The 14,990-nt window shown below is 45.1% G+C and overlaps 15 non-coding genes across 15 annotated transcripts; all 15 read left to right on the top strand.

Moving 5' to 3' along the window:
- Window positions 1-413: 413 nt before the first annotated feature.
- LOC146773772 (U5 spliceosomal RNA) lies at window positions 414-528 on the top strand. The gene has a single exon (XR_014974819.1). It is a non-coding gene; the product is annotated as a U5 spliceosomal RNA (small nuclear RNA).
- An 852-nt stretch (window positions 529-1,380) lies between these two features.
- LOC146773771 (U5 spliceosomal RNA) lies at window positions 1,381-1,495 on the top strand. Its single transcript, XR_014972421.1, has one exon. It is a non-coding gene; the product is annotated as a U5 spliceosomal RNA (small nuclear RNA).
- An 889-nt stretch (window positions 1,496-2,384) lies between these two features.
- LOC146773770 (U5 spliceosomal RNA) lies at window positions 2,385-2,499 on the top strand. Its single transcript, XR_014974604.1, has one exon. It is a non-coding gene; the product is annotated as a U5 spliceosomal RNA (small nuclear RNA).
- An 840-nt stretch (window positions 2,500-3,339) lies between these two features.
- Window positions 3,340-3,454, top strand: LOC146773769 (U5 spliceosomal RNA). The gene has a single exon (XR_014972420.1). It is a non-coding gene; the product is annotated as a U5 spliceosomal RNA (small nuclear RNA).
- Window positions 3,455-4,342: 888 nt separating this feature from the next.
- LOC146773768 (U5 spliceosomal RNA) lies at window positions 4,343-4,457 on the top strand. Its single transcript, XR_014973979.1, has one exon. It is a non-coding gene; the product is annotated as a U5 spliceosomal RNA (small nuclear RNA).
- An 876-nt stretch (window positions 4,458-5,333) lies between these two features.
- Window positions 5,334-5,448, top strand: LOC146773767 (U5 spliceosomal RNA). The gene has a single exon (XR_014975123.1). It is a non-coding gene; the product is annotated as a U5 spliceosomal RNA (small nuclear RNA).
- An 840-nt stretch (window positions 5,449-6,288) lies between these two features.
- On the top strand, window positions 6,289-6,403 carry LOC146773766 (U5 spliceosomal RNA). The gene has a single exon (XR_014975122.1). It is a non-coding gene; the product is annotated as a U5 spliceosomal RNA (small nuclear RNA).
- An 876-nt stretch (window positions 6,404-7,279) lies between these two features.
- On the top strand, window positions 7,280-7,394 carry LOC146773765 (U5 spliceosomal RNA). The gene has a single exon (XR_014975121.1). It is a non-coding gene; the product is annotated as a U5 spliceosomal RNA (small nuclear RNA).
- An 852-nt stretch (window positions 7,395-8,246) lies between these two features.
- Window positions 8,247-8,361, top strand: LOC146773764 (U5 spliceosomal RNA). The gene has a single exon (XR_014975120.1). It is a non-coding gene; the product is annotated as a U5 spliceosomal RNA (small nuclear RNA).
- An 889-nt stretch (window positions 8,362-9,250) lies between these two features.
- Window positions 9,251-9,365, top strand: LOC146773763 (U5 spliceosomal RNA). Its single transcript, XR_014974603.1, has one exon. It is a non-coding gene; the product is annotated as a U5 spliceosomal RNA (small nuclear RNA).
- An 876-nt stretch (window positions 9,366-10,241) lies between these two features.
- On the top strand, window positions 10,242-10,356 carry LOC146773762 (U5 spliceosomal RNA). The gene has a single exon (XR_014975119.1). It is a non-coding gene; the product is annotated as a U5 spliceosomal RNA (small nuclear RNA).
- Window positions 10,357-11,245: 889 nt separating this feature from the next.
- On the top strand, window positions 11,246-11,360 carry LOC146773761 (U5 spliceosomal RNA). Its single transcript, XR_014974602.1, has one exon. It is a non-coding gene; the product is annotated as a U5 spliceosomal RNA (small nuclear RNA).
- Window positions 11,361-12,236: 876 nt separating this feature from the next.
- Window positions 12,237-12,351, top strand: LOC146773760 (U5 spliceosomal RNA). The gene has a single exon (XR_014974737.1). It is a non-coding gene; the product is annotated as a U5 spliceosomal RNA (small nuclear RNA).
- An 889-nt stretch (window positions 12,352-13,240) lies between these two features.
- Window positions 13,241-13,355, top strand: LOC146773759 (U5 spliceosomal RNA). Its single transcript, XR_014974600.1, has one exon. It is a non-coding gene; the product is annotated as a U5 spliceosomal RNA (small nuclear RNA).
- An 840-nt stretch (window positions 13,356-14,195) lies between these two features.
- On the top strand, window positions 14,196-14,310 carry LOC146773758 (U5 spliceosomal RNA). Its single transcript, XR_014975118.1, has one exon. It is a non-coding gene; the product is annotated as a U5 spliceosomal RNA (small nuclear RNA).
- Window positions 14,311-14,990: the final 680 nt, after the last annotated feature.

Genomic DNA, 14,990 nt, shown 5'->3' with positions numbered 1-14,990 from the left:
TGTGAAAAAGGCACATACGGTGCATGGCTATGTGTAGAGCACAGTGGTGGCTCTGAGCATATCGATTGGAGAGATGGTGTTGAAAGCGTAAAATGGCTAGGGGACAAAAGGCCTACAGTGCCACTTAACTAAAAGCCTGATTCACATTTCCTGTTCCCCTTCCCCAGCAGCCCCGACAACTCCTAATGAGCTGAGGTGAGTACAAAAGAAATTTGCATATTCCCAGACATACACATGTGAACAGTCCACCTTTTTGTACCTTGAGCAGAGACTTTGAAATGTTGGCCTGTTTTGCCCACCGGCCTGGTTCTCGCCCTCTTTCTTAGAGCCTGAAAATACCTTTCAGGTCCTCACCCTCGCAATGACAGGGTCTTTGATGTGCCGCCACTTACCCTAGAGAGCTATATTGTCACTTACTCTGGTTTCTCTTCAAAACGAAATTTTTTTTCGCCTTTTACTAAAGATTTCCGTGGAGAGGAACATTTAAGAGTTTATTCAATTTTTTTAAGCCTTGCCACAGGTGAGGCTGTTTATCATTTGTTTAAAAGAAAAGCATTACAAGTTGGGGAATATCCAGCAATTGTCTGCTGCTTTTTTGAGGGACATGAGTTTGGTGTTTTATTCCTGAGCTCTCTGCTTGCTCATTTGCATAAACAGAGTGCAGGAGAGGTGCCTCATGGGAAAGAGCTTGTGCAGTGCATGAGATTGCTTTTCTTGACTGACTTGAAACTTCACGATCGCAGGCAGTATATTTTCTTATCTCCCAAAGATCCTGCTGCCAGATCCCAGAGGTCACCCTCCTTTTTAAAGGTGGGACCAAGACTCATGCTGTGCTTTTCATAGGGCTTGCCCGTTATTTGTGCCCGTTAGAGGTGCCCTGAGAGGTCGCCAATCCTGAGTCAGCTTCCTCTCAGGTAGACTTGAAGGGGCACGTCAGACTTGTTTCACGTGTCTCCAGCCTAGACAGATATATCCTTCTATATTCAGGTTTAATGAAAGTACGTGTGAAAAAGGCACATACGGTGCATGGCTATGTGTAGAGCGTGTTGAAAGTGTAAAATGGCTAGGGGACAAAAGGCCTACAGTGCCACTTAACTAAAAGCCTGTTTCACATTTCCTGTTCCCCTTCCCCAGCAGCCCCGACAACTCCTAATGAGCTGAGGTGAGTACAAAAGAAATTTGCATATTCCCAGACATACACATGTGAACAGTCCACCTTTTTGTACCTTGAGCAGAGACTTTGAAATGTTGGCCTGTTTTGCCCACCGGCCTGGTTCTCGCCCTCTTTCTTAGAGCCTGAAAATACCTTTCAGGTCCTCACCCTCGCAATGACAGGGTCTTTGATGTGCCGCCACTTACCCTAGAGAGCTATATTGTCACTTACTCTGGTTTCTCTTCAAAACGAAAAAATCTTTCGCCTTTTACTAAAGATTTCCGTGGAGAGGAACATTTAAGAGTTTATTCAATTTTTTTAAGCCTTGCCACAGGTGAGGCTGTTTATCATTTGTTTAAAAGAAAAGCATTACAAGTTGGGGAATATCCAGCAATTGTCTGCTGCTTTTTTGGGGGACATGAGTTTGGTGTTTTATTCCTGAGCTCTCTGCTTGCTCATTTGCATAAACAGAGTGCAGGAGAGGTGCCTCATGGGAAAGAGCTTGTGCAGTGCATGAGATTGTTTTTCTTGACTGACTTGAAACTTCACGATCGCAGGCAGTATATTTTCTTATCTCCCAAAGATCCTGCTGCCAGATCCCAGAGGTCACCCTCCTTTTTAAAGGTGGGACCAAGACTCATGCTGTGCTTTTCATAGGGCTTGCCCGTTATTTGTGTCCGTTTAGAGGTGCCCTGAGAGGTCGCCAATCCTGAGTCAGCTTCCTCTCAGGTAGACTTGAAGGGGCACGTCAGACTTGTTTCACGTGTCTCCAGCCTAGACAGATATATCCTTCTATATTCAGGTTTAATGAAAGTACGTGTGAAAAAGGCACATACGGTGCATGGCTATGTGTAGAGCACAGTGGTGGCTCTGAGCCTATCGATTGGAGGGATGGTGTTGAAAGCGTAAAATGGCTAGGGGACAAAAGGCCTACAGTGCCACTTAACTAAAAGCCTGATTCACATTTCCTGTTCCCCTTCCCCAGCAGCCCCGACAACTCCTAATGAGCTGAGGTGAGTACAAAAGAAATTTGCATATTCCCAGATATACACATGTGAACAGTCCACCTTTTTGTACCTTGAGCAGAGACTCTGAAATGTTGGCCTGTTTTGCCCACCGGCCTGGTTCTCGCCCTCTTTCTTAGAGCCTGAAAATACCTTTCAGGTCCTCACCCTCGCAATGACAGGGTCTTTGATGTGGCGCCACTTACCCTAGAGAGCTATATTGTCACTTATTCTGGTTTCTCTTCAAAACGAAAAAATCTTTCGCCTTTTACTAAAGATTTCCGTGGCGAGGAACATTTAAGAGTTTATTCAATTTTTTTAAGCCTTGCCACAGGTGAGGCTGTTTATCATTTGTTTAAAAGAAAAGTATTAGAAGTTGGGGAATATCCAGCAATTGTCTGCTGCTTTTTTGGGGGACATGAGTTTGGTGTTTTATTCCTGAGCTCTCTGCTTGCTCATTTGCATAAACAGAGTGCAGGAGAGGTGCCTCATGGGAAAGAGCTTGTGCAGTGCATGAGATTGCTTTTCTTGACTGACTTCAAACTTCACGATCGCAGGCAGTATATTTTCTTATCTCCCAAAGATCCTGCTGCCAGATCCCAGAGGTCACCCTCCTTTTTAAAGGTGGGACCAAGACTCATGCTGTGCTTTTCATAGGGCTTGCCCCTTATTTGTGCCCGTGAGAGGTCACCAATCCTGAGTCAGCTTCCTCTCAGGTAGACTTGAAGGGGCACGTCAGACTTGTTTCATGTGTCTCCAGCCTAGACAGATATATCCTTCTATATTCAGGTTTAATGAAAGTACGTGTGAAAAAGGCACATACGGTGCATGGCTATGTGTAGAGCGTGTTGAAAGCGTAAAATGGCTAGGGGACAAAAGGCCTACAGTGCCACTTAACTAAAAGCCTGATTCACATTTCCTGTTCCCCTTCCCCAGCAGCCCCGACAACTCCTAATGAGCTGAGGTGAGTACAAAAGAAATTTGCATATTCCCAGACATACACATGTGAACAGTCCACCTTTTTGTACCTTGAGCAGAGACTTTGAAATGTTGGCCTGTTTTGCCCACCGGCCTGGTTCTCGCCCTCTTTCTTAGAGCCTGAAAATACCTTTCAGGTCCTCACCCTCGCAATGACAGGGTCTTTGATGTGCCGCCACTTACCCTAGAGAGCTATATTGTCACTTACTCTGGTTTCTCTTCAAAACGAAAAAATCTTTCGCCTTTTACTAAAGATTTCCGTGGAGAGGAACATTTAAGAGTTTATTCAATTTTTTTAAGCCTTGCCACAGGTGAGGCTGTTTATCATTTGTTTAAAAGAAAAGCATTACAAGTTGGGGAATATCCAGCAATTGTCTGCTGCTTTTTTGGGGGACATGAGTTTGGTGTTTTATTCCTGAGCTCTCTGCTTGCTCATTTGCATAAACAGAGTGCAGGAGAGGTGCCTCATGGGAAAGAGCTTGTGCAGTGCATGAGATTGCTTTTCTTGACTGACTTGAAACTTCACGATCGCAGGCAGTATATTTTCTTATCTCCCAAAGATCCTGCTGCCAGATCCCAGAGGTCACCCTCCTTTTTAAAGGTGGGACCAAGACTCATGCTGTGCTTTTCATAGGGCTTGCCCGTTATTTGTGCCTGTTAGAGGTGCCCTGAGAGGTCGCCAATCCTGAGTCAGCTTCCTCTCAGGTAGACTTGAAGGGGCACGTCAGACTTGTTTCACGTGTCTCCAGCCTAGACAGATATATCCTTCTATATTCAGGTTTAATGAAAGTACGTGTGAAAAAGGCACATACGGTGCATGGCTATGTGTAGAGCACAGTGGTGGCTCTGAGCATATCGATTGGAGGGATGGTGTTGAAAGCGTAAAATGGCTAGGGGACAAAAGGCCTACAGTGCCACTTAACTAAAAGCCTGATTCACATTTCCTGTTCCCCTTCCCCAGCAGCCCCGACAACTCCTAATGAGCTGAGGTGAGTACAAAAGAAATTTGCATATTCCCAGACATACACATGTGAACAGTCCACCTTTTTGTACCTTGAGCAGAGACTTTGAAATGTTGGCCTGTTTTGCCCACCGGCCTGGTTCTCGCCCTCTTTCTTAGAGCCTGAAAATACCTTTCAGGTCCTCACCCTCGCAATGACAGGGTCTTTGATGTGCCGCCACTTACCCTAGAGAGCTATATTGTCACTTACTCTGGTTTCTCTTCAAAACGAAAAAATCTTTCGCCTTTTACTAAAGATTTCCGTGGAGAGGAACATTTAAGAGTTTATTCAATTTTTTTAATCCTTGCCACAGGTGAGGCTGTTTATCATTTGTTTAAAAGAAAAGCATTACAAGTTGGGGAATATCCAGCAATTGTCTGCTGCTTTTTTGGGGGACATGAGTTTGGTGTTTTATTCCTGAGCTCTCTGCTTGCTCATTTGCATAAACAGAGTGCAGGAGAGGTGCCTCATGGGAAAGAGCTTGTGCAGTGCATGAGATTGCTTTTCTTGACTGACTTGAAACTTCACGATTGCAGGCAGTATATTTTCTTATCTCCCAAAGATCCTGCTGCCAGATCCCAGAGGTCACCCTCCTTTTTAAAGGTGGGACCAAGACTCATGCTGTGCTTTTCATAGGGCTTGCCCGTTATTTGTGCCCGTGAGAGGTCACCAATCCTGAGTCAGCTTCCTCTCAGGTAGACTTGAAGGGGCACGTCAGACTTGTTTCATGTGTCTCCAGCCTAGACAGATATATCCTTCTATATTCAGGTTTAATGAAAGTACGTGTGAAAAAGGCACATACGGTGCATGGCTATGTGTAGAGCACAGTGGTGGCTCTGAGCATATCGATTGGAGAGATGGTGTTGAAAGCGTAAAATGGCTAGGGGACAAAAGGCCTACAGTGCCACTTAACTAAAAGCCTGATTCACATTTCCTGTTCCCCTTCCCCAGCAGCCCCGACAACTCCTAATGAGCTGAGGTGAGTACAAAAGAAATTTGCATATTCCCAGACATACACATGTGAACAGTCCACCTTTTTGTACCTTGAGCAGAGACTTTGAAATGTTGGCCTGTTTTGCCCACCGGCCTGGTTCTCGCCCTCTTTCTTAGAGCCTGAAAATACCTTTCAGGTCCTCACCCTCGCAATGACAGGGTCTTTGATGTGCCGCCACTTACCCTAGAGAGCTATATTGTCACTTACTCTGGTTTCTCTTCAAAACGAAAAAATCTTTCGCCTTTTACTAAAGATTTCCGTGGAGAGGAACATTTAAGAGTTTATTCAATTTTTTTAAGCCTTGCCACAGGTGAGGCTGTTTATCATTTGTTTAAAAGAAAAGCATTACAAGTTGGGGAATATCCAGCAATTGTCTGCTGCTTTTTTGGGGGACATGAGTTTGGTGTTTTATTCCTGAGCTCTCTGCTTGCTCATTTGCATAAACAGAGTGCAGGAGAGGTGCCTCATGGGAAAGAGCTTGTGCAGTGCATGAGATTGCTTTTCTTGACTGACTTGAAACTTCACGATTGCAGGCAGTATATTTTCTTATCTCCCAAAGATCCTGCTGCCAGATCCCAGAGGTCACCCTCCTTTTTAAAGGTGGGACCAAGACTCATGCTGTGCTTTTCATAGGGCTTGCCCGTTATTTGTGCCCGTGAGAGGTCACCAATCCTGAGTCAGCTTCCTCTCAGGTAGACTTGAAGGGGCACGTCAGACTTGTTTCACGTGTCTCCAGCCTAGACAGATATATCCTTCTATATTCAGGTTTAATGAAAGTACGTGTGAAAAAGGCACATACGGTGCATGGCTATGTGTAGAGCGTGTTGAAAGCGTAAAATGGCTAGGGGACAAAAGGCCTACAGTGCCACTTAACTAAAAGCCTGATTCACATTTCCTGTTCCCCTTCCCCAGCAGCCCCGACAACTCCTAATGAGCTGAGGTGAGTACAAAAGAAATTTGCATATTCCCAGACATACACATGTGAACAGTCCACCTTTTTGTACCTTGAGCAGAGACTTTGAAATGTTGGCCTGTTTTGCCCACCGGCCTGGTTCTCGCCCTCTTTCTTAGAGCCTGAAAATACCTTTCAGGTCCTCACCCTCGCAATGACAGGGTCTTTGATGTGCCGCCACTTACCCTAGAGAGCTATATTGTCACTTACTCTGGTTTCTCTTCAAAACGAAAAAATCTTTCGCCTTTTACTAAAGATTTCCGTGGAGAGGAACATTTAAGAGTTTATTCAATTTTTTTAAGCCTTGCCACAGGTGAGGCTGTTTATCATTTGTTTAAAAGAAAAGCATTACAAGTTGGGGAATATCCAGCAATTGTCTGCTGCTTTTTTGGGGGACATGAGTTTGGTGTTTTATTCCTGAGCTCTCTGCTTGCTCATTTGCATAAACAGAGTGCAGGAGAGGTGCCTCATGGGAAAGAGCTTGTGCAGTGCATGAGATTGCTTTTCTTGACTGACTTGAAACTTCACGATTGCAGGCAGTATATTTTCTTATCTCCCAAAGATCCTGCTGCCAGATCCCAGAGGTCACCCTCCTTTTTAAAGGTGGGACCAAGACTCATGCTGTGCTTTTCATAGGGCTTGCCCGTTATTTGTGCCCGTGAGAGGTCACCAATCCTGAGTCAGCTTCCTCTCAGGTAGACTTGAAGGGGCACGTCAGACTTGTTTCATGTGTCTCCAGCCTAGACAGATATATCCTTCTATATTCAGGTTTAATGAAAGTACGTGTGAAAAAGGCACATACGGTGCATGGCTATGTGTAGAGCACAGTGGTGGCTCTGAGCATATCGATTGGAGAGATGGTGTTGAAAGCGTAAAATGGCTAGGGGACAAAAGGCCTACAGTGCCACTTAACTAAAAGCCTGATTCACATTTCCTGTTCCCCTTCCCCAGCAGCCCCGACAACTCCTAATGAGCTGAGGTGAGTACAAAAGAAATTTGCATATTCCCAGACATACACATGTGAACAGTCCACCTTTTTGTACCTTGAGCAGAGACTTTGAAATGTTGGCCTGTTTTGCCCACCGGCCTGGTTCTCGCCCTCTTTCTTAGAGCCTGAAAATACCTTTCAGGTCCTCACCCTCGCAATGACAGGGTCTTTGATGTGCCGCCACTTACCCTAGAGAGCTATATTGTCACTTACTCTGGTTTCTCTTCAAAACGAAAAAATCTTTCGCCTTTTACTAAAGATTTCCGTGGAGAGGAACATTTAAGAGTTTATTCAATTTTTTTAAGCCTTGCCACAGGTGAGGCTGTTTATCATTTGTTTAAAAGAAAAGCATTACAAGTTGGGGAATATCCAGCAATTGTCTGCTGCTTTTTTGAGGGACATGAGTTTGGTGTTTTATTCCTGAGCTCTCTGCTTGCTCATTTGCATAAACAGAGTGCAGGAGAGGTGCCTCATGGGAAAGAGCTTGTGCAGTGCATGAGATTGCTTTTCTTGACTGACTTGAAACTTCACGATCGCAGGCAGTATATTTTTTTATCTCCCAAAGATCCTGCTGCCAGACCCCAGAGGTCACCCTCCTTTTTAAAGGTGGGACCAAGACTCATGCTGTGCTTTTCATAGGGCTTGCCCGTTATTTGTGCCCGTTAGAGGTGCCCTGAGAGGTCGCCAATCCTGAGTCAGCTTCCTCTCAGGTAGACTTGAAGGGGCACGTCAGACTTGTTTCACGTGTCTCCAGCCTAGACAGATATATCCTTCTATATTCAGGTTTAATGAAAGTACGTGTGAAAAAGGCACATACGGTGCATGGCTATGTGTAGAGCGTGTTGAAAGTGTAAAATGGCTAGGGGACAAAAGGCCTACAGTGCCACTTAACTAAAAGCCTGTTTCACATTTCCTGTTCCCCTTCCCCAGCAGCCCCGACAACTCCTAATGAGCTGAGGTGAGTACAAAAGAAATTTGCATATTCCCAGACATACACATGTGAACAGTCCACCTTTTTGTACCTTGAGCAGAGACTTTGAAATGTTGGCCTGTTTTGCCCACCGGCCTGGTTCTCGCCCTCTTTCTTAGAGCCTGAAAATACCTTTCAGGTCCTCACCCTCGCAATGACAGGGTCTTTGATGTGCCGCCACTTACCCTAGAGAGCTATATTGTCACTTACTCTGGTTTCTCTTCAAAACGAAAAAATCTTTCGCCTTTTACTAAAGATTTCCGTGGAGAGGAACATTTAAGAGTTTATTCAATTTTTTTAAGCCTTGCCACAGGTGAGGCTGTTTATCATTTGTTTAAAAGAAAAGCATTACAAGTTGGGGAATATCCAGCAATTGTCTGCTGCTTTTTTGGGGGACATGAGTTTGGTGTTTTATTCCTGAGCTCTCTGCTTGCTCATTTGCATAAACAGAGTGCAGGAGAGGTGCCTCATGGGAAAGAGCTTGTGCAGTGCATGAGATTGCTTTTCTTGACTGACTTGAAACTTCACGATCGCAGGCAGTATATTTTCTTATCTCCCAAAGATCCTGCTGCCAGATCCCAGAGGTCACCCTCCTTTTTAAAGGTGGGACCAAGACTCATGCTGTGCTTTTCATAGGGCTTGCCCGTTATTTGTGTCCGTTTAGAGGTGCCCTGAGAGGTCGCCAATCCTGAGTCAGCTTCCTCTCAGGTAGACTTGAAGGGGCACGTCAGACTTGTTTCACGTGTCTCCAGCCTAGACAGATATATCCTTCTATATTCAGGTTTAATGAAAGTACGTGTGAAAAAGGCACATACGGTGCATGGCTATGTGTAGAGCACAGTGGTGGCTCTGAGCATATCGATTGGAGGGATGGTGTTGAAAGCGTAAAATGGCTAGGGGACAAAAGGCCTACAGTGCCACTTAACTAAAAGCCTGATTCACATTTCCTGTTCCCCTTCCCCAGCAGCCCCGACAACTCCTAATGAGCTGAGGTGAGTACAAAAGAAATTTGCATATTCCCAGATATACACATGTGAACAGTCCACCTTTTTGTACCTTGAGCAGAGACTCTGAAATGTTGGCCTGTTTTGCCCACCGGCCTGGTTCTCGCCCTCTTTCTTAGAGCCTGAAAATACCTTTCAGGTCCTCACCCTCGCAATGACAGGGTCTTTGATGTGGCGCCACTTACCCTAGAGAGCTATATTGTCACTTATTCTGGTTTCTCTTCAAAACGAAAAAATCTTTCGCCTTTTACTAAAGATTTCCGTGGCGAGGAACATTTAAGAGTTTATTCAATTTTTTTAAGCCTTGCCACAGGTGAGGCTGTTTATCATTTGTTTAAAAGAAAAGTATTAGAAGTTGGGGAATATCCAGCAATTGTCTGCTGCTTTTTTGGGGGACATGAGTTTGGTGTTTTATTCCTGAGCTCTCTGCTTGCTCATTTGCATAAACAGAGTGCAGGAGAGGTGCCTCATGGGAAAGAGCTTGTGCAGTGCATGAGATTGCTTTTCTTGACTGACTTCAAACTTCACGATCGCAGGCAGTATATTTTCTTATCTCCCAAAGATCCTGCTGCCAGATCCCAGAGGTCACCCTCCTTTTTAAAGGTGGGACCAAGACTCATGCTGTGCTTTTCATAGGGCTTGCCCCTTATTTGTGCCCGTGAGAGGTCACCAATCCTGAGTCAGCTTCCTCTCAGGTAGACTTGAAGGGGCACGTCAGACTTGTTTCATGTGTCTCCAGCCTAGACAGATATATCCTTCTATATTCAGGTTTAATGAAAGTACGTGTGAAAAAGGCACATACGGTGCATGGCTATGTGTAGAGCACAGTGGTGGCTCTGAGCATATCGATTGGAGAGATGGTGTTGAAAGCGTAAAATGGCTAGGGGACAAAAGGCCTACAGTGCCACTTAACTAAAAGCCTGATTCACATTTCCTGTTCCCCTTCCCCAGCAGCCCCGACAACTCCTAATGAGCTGAGGTGAGTACAAAAGAAATTTGCATATTCCCAGACATACACATGTGAACAGTCCACCTTTTTGTACCTTGAGCAGAGACTTTGAAATGTTGGCCTGTTTTGCCCACCGGCCTGGTTCTCGCCCTCTTTCTTAGAGCCTGAAAATACCTTTCAGGTCCTCACCCTCGCAATGACAGGGTCTTTGATGTGCCGCCACTTACCCTAGAGAGCTATATTGTCACTTACTCTGGTTTCTCTTCAAAACGAAAAAATCTTTCGCCTTTTACTAAAGATTTCCGTGGAGAGGAACATTTAAGAGTTTATTCAATTTTTTTAAGCCTTGCCACAGGTGAGGCTGTTTATCATTTGTTTAAAAGAAAAGCATTACAAGTTGGGGAATATCCAGCAATTGTCTGCTGCTTTTTTGGGGGACATGAGTTTGGTGTTTTATTCCTGAGCTCTCTGCTTGCTCATTTGCATAAACAGAGTGCAGGAGAGGTGCCTCATGGGAAAGAGCTTGTGCAGTGCATGAGATTGCTTTTCTTGACTGACTTGAAACTTCACGATCGCAGGCAGTATATTTTCTTATCTCCCAAAGATCCTGCTGCCAGATCCCAGAGGTCACCCTCCTTTTTAAAGGTGGGACCAAGACTCATGCTGTGCTTTTCATAGGGCTTGCCCGTTATTTGTGTCCGTTTAGAGGTGCCCTGAGAGGTCGCCAATCCTGAGTCAGCTTCCTCTCAGGTAGACTTGAAGGGGCACGTCAGACTTGTTTCACGTGTCTCCAGCCTAGACAGATATATCCTTCTATATTCAGGTTTAATGAAAGTACGTGTGAAAAAGGCACATACGGTGCATGGCTATGTGTAGAGCACAGTGGTGGCTCTGAGCATATCGATTGGAGGGATGGTGTTGAAAGCGTAAAATGGCTAGGGGACAAAAGGCCTACAGTGCCACTTAACTAAAAGCCTGATTCACATTTCCTGTTCCCCTTCCCCAGCAGCCCCGACAACTCCTAATGAGCTGAGGTGAGTACAAAAGAAATTTGCATATTCCCAGATATACACATGTGAACAGTCCACCTTTTTGTACCTTGAGCAGAGACTCTGAAATGTTGGCCTGTTTTGCCCACCGGCCTGGTTCTCGCCCTCTTTCTTAGAGCCTGAAAATACCTTTCAGGTCCTCACCCTCGCAATGACAGGGTCTTTGATGTGGCGCCACTTACCCTAGAGAGCTATATTGTCACTTATTCTGGTTTCTCTTCAAAACGAAAAAATCTTTCGCCTTTTACTAAAGATTTCCGTGGCGAGGAACATTTAAGAGTTTATTCAATTTTTTTAAGCCTTGCCACAGGTGAGGCTGTTTATCATTTGTTTAAAAGAAAAGTATTAGAAGTTGGGGAATATCCAGCAATTGTCTGCTGCTTTTTTGGGGGACATGAGTTTGGTGTTTTATTCCTGAGCTCTCTGCTTGCTCATTTGCATAAACAGAGTGCAGGAGAGGTGCCTCATGGGAAAGAGCTTGTGCAGTGCATGAGATTGCTTTTCTTGACTGACTTCAAACTTCACGATCGCAGGCAGTATATTTTCTTATCTCCCAAAGATCCTGCTGCCAGATCCCAGAGGTCACCCTCCTTTTTAAAGGTGGGACCAAGACTCATGCTGTGCTTTTCATAGGGCTTGCCCCTTATTTGTGCCCGTGAGAGGTCACCAATCCTGAGTCAGCTTCCTCTCAGGTAGACTTGAAGGGGCACGTCAGACTTGTTTCATGTGTCTCCAGCCTAGACAGATATATCCTTCTATATTCAGGTTTAATGAAAGTACGTGTGAAAAAGGCACATACGGTGCATGGCTATGTGTAGAGCACAGTGGTGGCTCTGAGCATATCGATTGGAGAGATGGTGTTGAAAGCGTAAAATGGCTAGGGGACAAAAGGCCTACAGTGCCACTTAACTAAAAGCCTGATTCACATTTCCTGTTCCCCTTCCCCAGCAGCCCCGACAACTCCTAATGAGCTGAGGTGAGTACAAAAGAAATTTGCATATTCCCAGACATACACATGTGAACAGTCCACCTTTTTGTACCTTGAGCAGAGACTTTGAAATGTTGGCCTGTTTTGCCCACCGGCCTGGTTCTCGCCCTCTTTCTTAGAGCCTGAAAATACCTTTCAGGTCCTCACCCTCGCAATGACAGGGTCTTTGATGTGCCGCCACTTACCCTAGAGAGCTATATTGTCACTTACTCTGGTTTCTCTTCAAAACGAAAAAGTTTTTCGCCTTTTACTAAAGATTTCCGTGGAAAGGAACATTTAAGAGTTTATTCAATTTTTTTAAGCCTTGCCACAGGTGAGGCTGTTTATCATTTGTTTAAAAGAAAAGCATTACAAGTTGGGGAATATCCAGCAATTGTCTGCTGCTTTTTTGAGGGACATGAGTTTGGTGTTTTATTCCTGAGCTCTCTGCTTGCTCATTTGCATAAACAGAGTGCAGGAGAGGTGCCTCATGGGAAAGAGCTTGTGCAGTGCATGAGATTGCTTTTCTTGACTGACTTGAAACTTCACGATCGCAGGCAGTATATTTTCTTATCTCCCAAAGATCCTGCTGCCAGATCCCAGAGGTCACCCTCCTTTTTAAAGGTGGGACCAAGACTCATGCTGTGCTTTTCATAGGGCTTGCCCGTTATTTGTGCCCGTTTAGAGGTGCCCTGAGAGGTCGCCAATCCTGAGTCAGCTTCCTCTCAGGTAGACTTGAAGGGGCACGTCAGACTTGTTTCACGTGTCTCCAGCCTAGACAGATATATCCTTCTATATTCAGGTTTAATGAAAGTACGTGTGAAAAAGGCACATACGGTGCATGGCTATGTGTAGAGCACAGTGGTGGCTCTGAGCCTATCGATTGGAGGGATGGTGTTGAAAGCGTAAAATGGCTAGGGGACAAAAGGCCTACAGTGCCACTTAACTAAAAGCCTGATTCACATTTCCTGTTCCCCTTCCCCAGCAGCCCCGACAACTCCTAATGAGCTGAGGTGAGTACAAAAGAAATTTGCATATTCCCAGATATACACATGTGAACAGTCCACCTTTTTGTACCTTGAGCAGAGACTCTGAAATGTTGGCCTGTTTTGCCCACCGGCCTGGTTCTCGCCCTCTTTCTTAGAGCCTGAAAATACCTTTCAGGTCCTCACCCTCGCAATGACAGGGTCTTTGATGTGGCGCCACTTACCCTAGAGAGCTATATTGTCACTTATTCTGGTTTCTCTTCAAAACGAAAAAATCTTTCGCCTTTTACTAAAGATTTCCGTGGCGAGGAACATTTAAGAGTTTATTCAATTTTTTTAAGCCTTGCCACAGGTGAGGCTGTTTATCATTTGTTTAAAAGAAAAGTATTAGAAGTTGGGGAATATCCAGCAATTGTCTGCTGCTTTTTTGGGGGACATGAGTTTGGTGTTTTATTCCTGAGCTCTCTGCTTGCTCATTTGCATAAACAGAGTGCAGGAGAGGTGCCTCATGGGAAAGAGCTTGTGCAGTGCATGAGATTGCTTTTCTTGACTGACTTCAAACTTCACGATCGCAGGCAGTATATTTTCTTATCTCCCAAAGATCCTGCTGCCAGATCCCAGAGGTCACCCTCCTTTTTAAAGGTGGGACCAAGACTCATGCTGTGCTTTTCATAGGGCTTGCCCCTTATTTGTGCCCGTGAGAGGTCACCAATCCTGAGTCAGCTTCCTCTCAGGTAGACTTGAAGGGGCACGTCAGACTTGTTTCATGTGTCTCCAGCCTAGACAGATATATCCTTCTATATTCAGGTTTAATGAAAGTACGTGTGAAAAAGGCACATACGGTGCATGGCTATGTGTAGAGCGTGTTGAAAGCGTAAAATGGCTAGGGGACAAAAGGCCTACAGTGCCACTTAACTAAAAGCCTGATTCACATTTCCTGTTCCCCTTCCCCAGCAGCCCCGACAACTCCTAATGAGCTGAGGTGAGTACAAAAGAAATTTGCATATTCCCAGACATACACATGTGAACAGTCCACCTTTTTGTACCTTGAGCAGAGACTTTGAAATGTTGGCCTGTTTTGCCCACCGGCCTGGTTCTCGCCCTCTTTCTTAGAGCCTGAAAATACCTTTCAGGTCCTCACCCTCGCAATGACAGGGTCTTTGATGTGCCGCCACTTACCCTAGAGAGCTATATTGTCACTTACTCTGGTTTCTCTTCAAAACGAAAAAATCTTTCGCCTTTTACTAAAGATTTCCGTGGAGAGGAACATTTAAGAGTTTATTCAATTTTTTTAAGCCTTGCCACAGGTGAGGCTGTTTATCATTTGTTTAAAAGAAAAGCATTACAAGTTGGGGAATATCCAGCAATTGTCTGCTGCTTTTTTGGGGGACATGAGTTTGGTGTTTTATTCCTGAGCTCTCTGCTTGCTCATTTGCATAAACAGAGTGCAGGAGAGGTGCCTCATGGGAAAGAGCTTGTGCAGTGCATGAGATTGCTTTTCTTGACTGACTTGAAACTTCACGATCGCAGGCAGTATATTTTCTTATCTCCCAAAGATCCTGCTGCCAGATCCCAGAGGTCACCCTCCTTTTTAAAGGTGGGACCAAGACTCATGCTGTGCTTTTCATAGGGCTTGCCCGTTATTTGTGCCTGTTAGAGGTGCCCTGAGAGGTCGCCAATCCTGAGTCAGCTTCCTCTCAGGTAGACTTGAAGGGGCACGTCAGACTTGTTTCACGTGTCTCCAGCCTAGACAGATATATCCTTCTATATTCAGGTTTAATGAAAGTACGTGTGAAAAAGGCACATACGGTGCATGGCTATGTGTAGAGCACAGTGGTGGCTCTGAGCATATCGATTGGAGGGATGGTGTTGAAAGCGTAAAATGGCTAGGGGACAAAAGGCCTACAGTGCCACTTAACTAAAAGCCTGATTCACATTTCCTGTTCCCCTTCCCCAGCAGCCCCGACAACTCCTAATGAGCTGAGGTGAGTACAA

The sequence above is a fragment of the Triturus cristatus genome, chromosome 12, assembly GCF_964204655.1.
Source record: "Triturus cristatus chromosome 12, aTriCri1.1, whole genome shotgun sequence".
NCBI lineage: Eukaryota > Metazoa > Chordata > Amphibia > Caudata > Salamandridae > Triturus > Triturus cristatus.
The sequence above is the reverse complement of the archived record's forward strand: the minus strand, read 5'-3'. Positions and strand labels throughout refer to the sequence as shown.